We start from the raw sequence: 10,236 nt of genomic DNA on the forward strand, positions 1-10,236 counted from the left end.
CGGCGACGTCCATGACGTGGACCGTCAAGGTGAAGGCGACGTCCGTAGGCGACGTCCATGACGTGGACCGTCAAGGTGGAGGTGACGTCCATGACGTGGACCGTCAAGGTGGAGACGACGTCCGGAGGCGACGTCCATGACATGGACCGTCAAGGTGGAGGCGACGTCCGGAGGCGACATCCATGACGTGGACTGTCAAGGTCGAGGCGACGTCCATGACGTGGAATGTCAAGTTGGAGGCAACGTCCATGACGTGGACCGTCAAGGTGAAGGCGACGTCCGTAGGCGACGTCCATGACGTGGACCGTCAAGGTGGAGGTGACGTCCGGAGGCGACGTCCATGACATGGACCGTCAAGGTGGAGGCGACGTCCGGAGGCGACGTCCATGACGTGGACCGTCAAGGTGGAGGCAACGTCCGGAGGCGACGTCCATGACGTGGACTGTCAAGGTCGAGGCGACGTCCATGACGTGGAATGTCAAGTTGGAGGCAACGTCCATGACGTGGACCGTCAAGGTGAAGGCGACGTCCGTAGGCGACGTCCATGACGTGGACCGTCAAGGTGGAGGTGACGTCCGGAGGCGACGTCCATGACATGGACCGTCAAGGTGGAGGCGACGTCCGGAGGCGACGTCCATGACGTGGACCGTCAAGGTGGAGGCAACGTCCGGAGGCGACATCCATGACGTGGACTGTCAAGGTCGAGGCGACGTCCATGACGTGGAATGTCAAGTTGGAGGCAACGTCCATGACGTGGACCGTCAAGGTGAAGGCGACGTCCGTAGGCGACGTCCATGACGTGGACCGTCAAGGTGGAGGTGACGTCCGGAGGCGACGTCCATGACATGGACCGTCAAGGTGGAGGCGACGTCCGGAGGCGACGTCCATGACGTGGACCGTCAAGGTGGAGGCGACGTCCGGAGGCGACGTCCATGACGTGGACTGTCAAGGTGGAGGCGACGTCCATGACGTGGACTGTCAAGGTGGAGGCGACGTCCGGAGGCGACGTCCATGACGTGGACCGTCAAGGTGGAGACGACGTCCGGAGGCGACGTCCATGACATGGACCGTCAAGGTGGAGGCGACGTCCGGAGGCGACGTCCATGACGTGGACTGTCAAGGTCGAGGCGACGTCCATGACGTGGACCGTCAAGTTGGAGGCGATGTCCGGAGGCGACGTCCATGACGTGGACTGTCAAGGTGAAGGCGATGTCCGGAGGCGACGTCCATGACGTGGACTGTCGAGGTTGAGGCGACGTCCATGACGTGGACTGTCAAGTTGGAGGCGACGTCCGGAGGCGACGTCCATGACGTGGACCGTCAAGGTGGAGGCGACGTCCATGATGTGGACCGTCAAGTTGGAGGCGATGTCCGGAGGCGACGTCCATGACGTGGACCGTCAAGGTGAAGGCGATGTCCGGAGGCGACGTCCATGACGTGGACCGTCAAGGTGGAGGCAACGTCCATGACGTGGACCGTCGAGGTGGAGGCGATGTCGATGATGTGGACCGTCAAGGTGGAGGCGACGTCCGGAGGCGACGTCCATGAAGTGGACCGTCAAGCTGGAGGCGACGTCCATGACGTGGACCGTCGAGGTGGAGGCGACGTCGATGATATGGACCGTCAAGGTGGAGGCGACGTCCGGAGGCGACGTCCATGAAGTGGACCGTCGAGGTGGAGGCGACGTCCATGACGTGGACCGTCAAAGTGGAGGCGACGTCCATGATGTGGACCGTCGAGGTGGAGGCGACGTCCGGAGGCGACGTCCATGACGTGGACCGTCGAGGTAGAGGCGACGTCCATGATGTGGACTGTCGAGGTTGAGGCGACGTCCATGACATGGAACGTCAAGGTGGTGGCGACGTAGATGAAGTGGACCGTCAAGGTGGAGGCGACGTCCGTAGGCGACGTCCATGACGTGGACTGTCAAGGTGGCAGCGACGTCCATGACGTGGACCGTCGAGATGGACGCGACGTCCATGACGTGGACCGTTAAGGTGGAGGCGACGTCCATGATGTGGACCGTCAAGGTGGAGGCGACGTCCGGAGGCGACGTCCATGAAGTGGACCGTCGAGGTGGAGGCGACGTCCATGACGTGGACCGTCAAAGTGGAGGCGACGTCCATGATGTGGACCGTCGAGGTAGAGGCGACGTCCATGATGTGGACTGTCGAGGTCGAGGCGACGTCCATGACATGGAACGTCAAGGTGGAGGCGACGTCCATGATGTGGACCGTCGAGGTGGAGGCGACGTCCATGATGTGGACTGTCGAGGTCGAGGCGACGTCCATGACATGGAACGTCGAGGTGGAGGCGACGTCCATGACGTGGACTGTCAAGGTGGAGGCGGCGTCCGGAGGCGACTTCCATGACGTTGACCATGAAGGTGGCGGCGACGTCCATGACGTGGACCGTCAAGGTGAAGGCGACGTCCGTAGGCGACGTCCATGACGTGGACCGTCAAGGTGGAGGTGACGTCCATGACGTGGACCGTCAAGGTGGAGACGACGTCCGGAGGCGACGTCCATGACATGGACTGTCAAGGTGGAGGCGACGTCCGGAGGCGACGTCCATGACGTGGACTGTCAAGGTCGAGGCGACGTCCATGACGTGGAATGTCAAGTTGGAGGCAACGTCCATGACGTGGACCGTCAAGGTGGAGGCAATGTCCGTAGGCAACGTCCATGACGTGGACCGTCAAGGTGGAGGTGACGTCCAGGACGTGGACCGTCAAGGTGGAGGTGACGTCCGGAGGCGACGTCCATGACGTGGACAGTTGAGGTGGAGGCGACGTCCGGAGGCAACGTCCATGACGTGGACTGTCAAGATGGAGGCGACGTCTTGAGGCGAAGTCCATGATGTGGACCGTCAAGGTGGCGGCGACGTCCATGACGTGGACCGTCAAGGTGGAGGCGACGTCCGTAGGCGAAGGACATGATGTGGACCGTCAATGTGGATGTGACGTCCATGACGTGGACCGTCAAGGTGAAGGCGACGTCCGTAGGCGAAGTACATGATGTGGACCGTTAAGGTGGAGGTAACGTCCATGACATGGACCGTCAAGTTGGAGGCAACGTCCATGACGTGGACCGTCAAGGTGGAGGCAATGTCCGGTGGTGATGTCCCTGACGTGGACCGTCAAGGTGGAGGCAACGTCCATGGTGTGGACCGTCGAGGTGGAGGCGACGTCCATGGTGTGGACCGTCGAGGTGGAGGCGACGTCCGGAGGTAACGTCCATGACGTGGACAGTCGAGGTGGAGGCGACGTCCGGAGGCGACGTCCATGACGTGGACCGTCAAGGTGAAGGCGTCGTCCGGAGGCAACGTCCATGACGTGGACCGTCAAGTTGAAGGCGACGTCCGTAGGCGACGTCCATGACGTGGACCGTCAAGGTGAAGGCGACGTCCGTAGGCAACGTCCATGACTTGGACCGTCAAGGTGGAGGTGACGTCCATGACGTGGACCGTCAAGGTGGAGGAGACGTCCGGAGGCGACGTCTATGAAGTGGACCGTGAAGTTGGAGGGAACGTCCGGAGGCGACATCGATGACGTGGACCGTCGAGGTGGAGGCGACGGCCATGACGTGTACCGTCGAGGTTGAGGCAACGTCCATGACGTGGAAAAACGAGGTGGAGGCGACGTCCATGACGTGGACTGTCAAGTTGGAGGCGACGTCCGGAGGCGACATCCATGACGTGGACCGTCAAGTTGGAGGTGATGTCCGGAGGCGACATCCATGACGTGGACCGTCAAGGTGGAGGCGACATCCATCACATGGACCGTCAAGGTGGAGGCAACGTCCATGGTGTGGACCGTCGAGGTGGAGGCGACGTCCGGAGGCGACGTCCATGACGTGGACAGTCGAGGTGGAGGCGACGTCCGGAGGCGACGTCCATGACGTGGACCGTCAAGGTGAAGTCGACGTCCGGAGGCAACGTCCATGACGTGGACCGTCAAGGTTGAGGTGACGTCCATGACGTGGACCGTCAAGGTGGAGGCGACGTGCGAAGGCGACGTCCATGACGTGGACCGTCAAGGTGAAGGCGACGTCCGGAGGCAAAGTCCATGACATGGACCGTCAAGGTGGAGGTGACGTCCATGACGTGGACCGTCAAGGTGGAGACGACGTCCGGAGGCGACGTCCATGACATGGACCGTCAAGGTGGAGGCGACGTCCGGAGGCGACGTCCATGACGTGGACTGTCAAGGTCGAGGCGACGTCCATGACGTGGAATGTCAAGTTGGAGGCAACGTCCATGACGTGGACCGTCAAGGTGAAGGCGATGTCCGTAGGCGACGTCCATGACGTGGACCGTCAAGGTGGAGGCGACGTCCGGAGGCGACGTCCATGACATGGACCGTCAAGGTGGAGGCGACGTCCGGAGGCGACGTCCATGACGTGGACCGTCAAGGTGGAGGCGACGTCCGGAGGCGACGTCCATGACGTGGACTGTCAAGGTGGAGGCGACGTCCGGAGGCGACGTCCATGACGTGGACTGTCAAGGTGGAGGCGACGTCCATGACGTGGACTGTCAAGGTGGAGGCGACGTCCGGAGGCGACGTCCATGACGTGGACCGTCAAGGTGGAGACGACGTCCGGAGGCGACGTCCATGACATGGACCGTCAAGGTGGAGGCGACGTCCGGAGGCGACGTCCATGACGTGGACTTTCAAGGTCGAGGCGACGTCCATGACGTGGACCGTCAAGTTGGAGGCGATGTCCGGAGGCGACGTCCATGACGTGGACTGTCAAGGTGAAGGCGATGTCCGGAGGCGACGTCCATGACGTGGACTGTCGAGGTTGAGGCGACGTCCATGACGTGGACTGTCAAGTTGGAGGCGACGTCCGGAGGCGACGTCCATGACGTGGAACGTCAAGGTGGAGGCGACGTCCATGATGTGGACCGTCAAGTTGGAGGCGATGTCCGGAGGCGACGTCCATGACGTGGACCGTCAAGGTGAAGGCGATGTCCGGAGGCGACGTCCATGACGTGGACCGTCAAGGTGGAGGCAACGTCCATGACGTGGACCGTCGAGGTGGAGGCGATGTCGATGATGTGGACCGTCAAGGTGGAGGCGACGTCCGGAGGCGACGTCCATGAAGTGGACCGTCAAGCTGGAGGCGACGTCCATGACGTGGACCGTCGAGGTGGAGGCGACGTCGATGATGTGGACCGTCAAGGTGGAGGCGACGTCCGGAGGCGACGTCCATGAAGTGGACCGTCGAGGTGGAGGCGACGTCCATGACGTGGACCGTCAAAGTGGAGGCGACGTCCATGACGTGGACCGTCAAAGTGGAGGCGACGTCCATGATGTGGACCGTCGAGGTGGAGGCGACGTCCGGAGGCGACGTCCATGAAGTGGACCGTCGAGGTAGAGGCGACGTCCATGATGTGGACTGTCGAGGTTGAGGCGACGTCCATGACATGGAACGTCGAGGTGGAGGCGACGTCCGTAGGCGACGTCCATGACGTGGACTGTCAAGGTGGCAGCGACGTCCATGACGTGGACCGTCGAGATGGACGCGACGTCCATGACGTGGACCGTTGAGGTGGAGGCGACGTCCATGATGTGGACCGTCAAGGTGGAGGCGACGTCCGGAGGCGACGTCCATGAAGTGGACCGTCGAGGTGGAGGCGACGTCCATGACGTGGACCGTCAAAGTGGAGGCGACGTCCATGATGTGGACCGTCGAGGTAGAGGCGACGTCCATGATGTGGACTGTCGAGGTCGAGGCGACGTCCATGACATGGAACGTCAAGGTGGAGGCGACGTCCATGAAGTGGACCGTCGAGGTGGAGGCGACGTCCATGACGTGGACCGTCAAAGTGGAGGCGACGTCCATGATGTGGACCGTCGAGGTGGAGGCGACGTCCATGATGTGGACTGTCGAGGTCGAGGCGACGTCCATGACATGGAACGTCGAGGTGGAGGCGACGTCCATGACGTGGACTGTCAAGGTGGAGGCGGCGTCCGGAGGCGACTTCCATGACGTTGACCATGAAGGTGGCGGCGACGTCCATGACGTGGACCGTCAAGGTGAAGGCGACGTCCGTAGGCGACGTCCATGACATGGACCGTCAAGGTGGAGGTGACGTCCATGACGTGGACCGTCAAGGTGAAGGCGACGTCCGTAGGCGACGTCCATGACGTGGACCGTCAAGGTGGAGGTGACGTCCATGACGTGGACCGTCAAGGTGGAGACGACGTCCGGAGGCGACGTCCATGACATGGACCGTCAAGGTGGAGGTGACGTCCAGGACGTGGACCGTCAAGGTGGAGGTGACGTCCGGAGGCGACGTCCATGACGTGGACAGTCGAGGTGGAGGCGACGTCCGGAGGCGACGTCCATGACGTGGACCGTCAAGGTGAAGGCGTCGTCCGGAGGCAACGTCCATGACGTGGACCGTCAAGGTGGAGGTGACGTCCATGACGTGGACCGTCAAGTTGAAGGCGACGTCCGTAGGCGACGTCCATGACGTGGACCGTCAAGGTGAAGGCGACGTCCGTAGGCAACGTCCATGACTTGGACCGTCAAGGTGGAGGTGACGTCCATGACGTGGACCGTCAAGGTGGAGGAGACGTCCGGAGGCGACGTCTATGACGTGGACCGTGAAGTTGGAGGGAACGTCCGGAGGCGACATCCATGACGTGGACCGTCGAGGTGGAGGCGACGGCCATGACGTGTACCGTCGAGGTTGAGGCAATGTCCATGACGTGGAACAACGAGGTGGAGGCGACGTCCATGACGTGGACTGTCAAGTTGGAGGCGACGTCCGGAGGCGACATCCATGACGTGGACCGTCAAGTTGGAGGTGATGTCCGGAGGCGACATCCATGACGTGGACCGTCAAGGTGGAGGCGACATCCATCACATGGACCGTCAAGGTGGAGGCAACGTCCATGGTGTGGACCGTCGAGGTGGAGGCGACGTCCGGAGGCGACGTCCATGACGTGGACCGTAAATGTGAAGTCGACGTCCGGAGGCAACGTCCATGACGTGGACAGTCGAGGTGGAGGCGACGTCCGGAGGCGACGTCCATGACGTGGACCGTCAAGGTGAAGGCGACGTCCGGAGGCAAAGTCCATGACGTGGACCGTCAAGGTGGAGGTGACGTCCATGACGTGGACCGTCAAGGTGGAGGCGACGTCCGGAGGCGACGTCCATGACGTGGACTGTCAAGTTGGAGGCGGCGTCCGGAGGCGACTTCCATGAAGTTGACCGTCAAGGTGGCGGCGACGTCCATGACGTGGACCGTCAAGGTGAAGGCGACGTCCGTAGGCAACGTCCATGAAGTGGACCGTCATGGTGGAGGCGTCCGGAGGCGACGTCCATGACGTTGACCATCAAGGTGGCGGCGACGTCCATGACGTGGACCGTCAAGGTGGAGGTGACGTCCATGACGTGGACCGTCAAGGTGGAGGCGACGTCCATGACGTGGACTGTCAAGTTGGAGTCGGCGTCCGGAGGCGACATCCATGATGTTGACCGTCAAGGTGGCGGCGACGTCCATGACGTGGACCGTCAAGGTGAAGGCGACGTCCGTAGGCGACGTCCATGACGTGGACCGTCAAGGGGAAGGCGACGTCCGTAGGCAACGTCCATGAAGTGGACCGTCAAGGTGGAGGTGACGTCCATGACGTGGACCGTCAAGGTGGAGGTGACGTCCGGAGGCGACGTCCATGACGTGGACTGTCAAGGTGGAGGCGACGTCCGTAGGCGACGTCCATGACGTGGACCGTCAAGGGGAAGGCGACGTCCGTAGGCAACGTCCATGAAGTGGACCGTCAAGGTGGAGGTGACGTCCATGACGTGGACAGTCGAGGTGGAGGCGACGTCCGGAGGCAACGTCCATGACGTGGACTGTCAAGGTGGAGGCGACGTCCGGAGGCGACTTCCATGACTTTGACCATCAAGGTGGCGGCGACGTCCATCACGTGGACCGTCAAGGTGAAGGCTACGTCCGTAGGCGACGTCCATGACGTGGACCGTCAAGGTGAAGGCGACGTCCGTAGGCAACGTCCATGACGTGGACCGTCAAGGTGGAGGTGACGTCCGGAGGTGACGTCCATGACGTGGACCGTCAAGGTGGAGGTGACGTCCGGAGGCGACGTCTATGACGTGGACCGTGAAGTTGGAGGGAACGTCCGGCGGCGACATCCATGACGTGGACCGTCGAGGTGGAGGCGACGGCCATGACGTGGACCGTCGAGGTTGAGGCAACGTCCATGACGTGGACCAACGAGGTGGAGGCGACGTCCATGACGTGGACTGTCAAGTTGGAGGCGACGTCCGGAGGCGACGTCCATGACGTGGACCGTCAAGTTGGAGGTGATGTCCGGAGGCGACGTCCATGACGTGGACTGTCAAGGTAAAGGCGACGTCCGGTGGTGACGTCCCTGACGTGGACCGTCAAGGTGGAGGCGACATCCATGACATGGACCGTCAAGGTGGCGGCAACGTCCATGGTGTGGACCGTCGAGGTGGAGGCGACGTCCGGAGGCGACGTCCATGACGTGGACAGTCGAGGTGGAGGCGACGTCCGGAGGCGACGTCCATGATGTGGACCGTCAAGGTGAAGGCGACGTCCGGAGGCAACGTCCATGACATGGACCGTCAAGGTGGAGGTGACGTCCATGACGTGGACCGTCAAGGTGGAGGCGACGTCCGTAGGCGACGTCCATGACGTGGACCGTCAAGGTGAAGGCGACGTCCGTAGGCAACGTCCATGACTTGGACCGTCAAGGTGGAGGTGACGTCCATGACGTGGACCGTCAAGGTGGAGGAGACGTCCGGAGGCGACGTCTATGACGTGGACCGTGAAGTTGGAGGGAACGTCCGGAGGCGACATCCATGACGTGGACCGTCGAGGTGGAGGCGACGGCCATGACGTGTACCGTCGAGGTTGAGGCAATGTCCATGACGTGGAACAACGAGGTGGAGGCGACGTCCATGACGTGGACTGTCAAGTTGGAGGCGACGTCCGGAGGCGACATCCATGACGTGGACCGTCAAGTTGGAGGTGATGTCCGGAGGCGACATCCATGACGTGGACCGTCAAGGTGGAGGCGACATCCATCACATGGACCGTCAAGGTGGAGGCAACGTCCATGGTGTGGACCGTCGAGGTGGAGGCGACGTCCGGAGGCGACGTCCATGACGTGGACCGTAAATGTGAAGTCGACGTCCGGAGGCAACGTCCATGACGTGGACAGTCGAGGTGGAGGCGACGTCCGGAGGCGACGTCCATGACGTGGACCGTCAAGGTGAAGGCGACGTCCGGAGGCAAAGTCCATGACGTGGACCGTCAAGGTGGAGGTGACGTCCATGACGTGGACCGTCAAGGTGGAGGCGACGTCCGGAGGCGACGTCCATGACGTGGACTGTCAAGTTGGAGGCGGCGTCCGGAGGCGACTTCCATGAAGTTGACCGTCAAGGTGGCGGCGACGTCCATGACGTGGACCGTCAAGGTGAAGGCGACGTCCGTAGGCAACGTCCATGAAGTGGACCGTCATGGTGGAGGCGTCCGGAGGCGACGTCCATGACGTTGACCATCAAGGTGGCGGCGACGTCCATGACGTGGACCGTCAAGGTGGAGGTGACGTCCATGACGTGGACCGTCAAGGTGGAGGCGACGTCCATGACGTGGACTGTCAAGTTGGAGTCGGCGTCCGGAGGCGACATCCATGATGTTGACCGTCAAGGTGGCGGCGACGTCCATGACGTGGACCGTCAAGGTGAAGGCGACGTCCGTAGGCGACGTCCATGACGTGGACCGTCAAGGGGAAGGCGACGTCCGTAGGCAACGTCCATGAAGTGGACCGTCAAGGTGGAGGTGACGTCCATGACGTGGACCGTCAAGGTGGAGGTGACGTCCGGAGGCGACGTCCATGACGTGGACTGTCAAGGTGGAGGCGACGTCCGTAGGCGACGTCCATGACGTGGACCGTCAAGGGGAAGGCGACGTCCGTAGGCAACGTCCATGAAGTGGACCGTCAAGGTGGAGGTGACGTCCATGACGTGGACAGTCGAGGTGGAGGCGACGTCCGGAGGCAACGTCCATGACGTGGACTGTCAAGGTGGAGGCGACGTCCGGAGGCGACTTCCATGACGTTGACCATCAAGGTGGCGGCGACGTCCATCACGTGGACCGTCAAGGTGAAGGCTACGTCCGTAGGCGACGTCCATGACGTGGACCGTCAAGGTGAAGGCGACGTCCGTAGGCAACGTCCAT

The sequence above is a fragment of the Telmatherina bonti genome (assembly GCF_933228915.1).
Source record: "Telmatherina bonti genome assembly, chromosome: 14".
NCBI classification, from domain to species: domain Eukaryota; kingdom Metazoa; phylum Chordata; class Actinopteri; order Atheriniformes; family Telmatherinidae; genus Telmatherina; species Telmatherina bonti.